This window comes from Gymnoscopelus braueri (genome assembly GCF_963280865.1).
Source record: "Gymnoscopelus braueri genome assembly, chromosome: 9".
In the NCBI taxonomy this organism is placed as follows: domain Eukaryota; kingdom Metazoa; phylum Chordata; class Actinopteri; order Myctophiformes; family Myctophidae; genus Gymnoscopelus; species Gymnoscopelus braueri.
In genome coordinates, this window is record NC_137610.1 from 40554269 (window position 1) to 40556011 (window position 1743).

Here is a 1743-nt window from a genome sequence, read left to right on the forward strand (position 1 = left end):
CTCCCTTCAAATCAAGCCTGTCTCCTCATTGTGTCTCGTCCCTCTTCCCCATTAAGTGCAGTCAGAACTCCACCAGGTGCCGTGTGAAACAATGGGCTGGGTCCATACAGGGATCAATGGTGGGGCACTGATGACGGGCTCTCATTCCTTCAGCAGAGGACTTGATAAACGACGTGGCCCATATGTTCCAGCAGCCCCAGACTCTAGCCGCCAGCCTCCTTTGTCTCTGCATCTAAGGGGAGTTACGCTGTGAAAGAATAACGCATGTGTACGCGCGCACCCACACACACACAGAGACACAAAACATACACACACACACACACACACACACACACACACACACACACACACACACACACACACACACACACACACACACACACACAGACACAGACACAGACACAGACACAGACAGACAGACATGCAGACGCTCAAACACCCGCAAGCCAAAGGCCAGGAAACGTTGAGAATATTATTAGGTATTTCAGTGTGCATTGACTGTGGCTTGTATCTAAGTTCAAAGATCAAACAAGCATCGATGACAGATATGTCTGATTGGAAGGGGAATGTCATATTTGTACAGCGTGACCCCGTTGGGGTCAGCCGTATAGAACAGCATTTGTCGGTATGTCCTCCGTATGTACTCATGCATGTATGGCCCCCCCAAATTTTGCCCAAATATGGAGTTTTCCCCCTAATATTGAGTTCAATATCAATATGATGTCAGTCTTGCACAAATATGGAGATCCACACAGCAGCTGACTGGACAGGGAAGCAACGCTGTTATTAGACCCTGTCTTGTTTCATTAGAGTTTTGCAAACGTGATCCTTTTAGCACACTGTGCATGCAATCTCTCTCTCTCTCTCTCTCTCTCTCTCTCTCTCTCTCTCTCTCTCTCTCTCTCTCTCTCTCTCTCTTCTCTCTCTCTCACACACACACACACATAGTTTCTCTCTCTCTCTCTCTCTTTCTCTCTGTGTTTCCCTCTCTCTCCCTCTCTCACCCACTGTCTCTCCCACTCTCTCCTGCCGTCTCTCTCCCCCTCGCTCTCTCTCTCTCTCTCTCTTGTCTCTCCTGTCTTTTCTCTCTCTCTCTCTTCCTTTCAGCAGTAAATCTTGATGTCTATACAGGTGCGTTAGCGGCGCTCTGGCCCCTGTCTGGCATGTCTCTGGCGTCTTGTCACCTGTCAGGGACGTCCCGTCAGCAGACAGGGATGGCATGACCGGCAGGCCCGGGCCATGTTGGACGGGTCAGCCCCGTCAGCGCTGGAGACAGACAGGCATGTGGCAGTGATCTCCCTGTGACAGGCTGTCAGACAGAGCCACCGGAGAGCCACCTATACTGCACTCGGCGGCACGCTCCCGCTGTCATCCCACCTGACTGCAAACAGAGGGGACGCTCTGAATCCTCAACTTGGCATCCAGACTCCCACCGGTACCTGCCAGCCTACTTGCTGTACGTTCGTTGTGACTTCTAGCTTTTGTAAGCTCCCCCCCTCCCCTCCTCCCCACGTCTTTGAGTCTGCACTGTGACAAGTGATTATTCATCTTGGATGTTCTAATTCTCTGCTGTTTGTTTTTGTGAAAGGGCAGTTTATTTACCACGTTGTTTGTTCTCCTCCCGGAAGTCTGTACTCAGTGGTGGAAGAAGTGCTGTACTCAGATGTTTTACTGAAGTGAAAGTAGCAACACACAATGTAGAAATACTCTCTTCCAAGTAAAAGTCCTGCATTAAAAATGTTA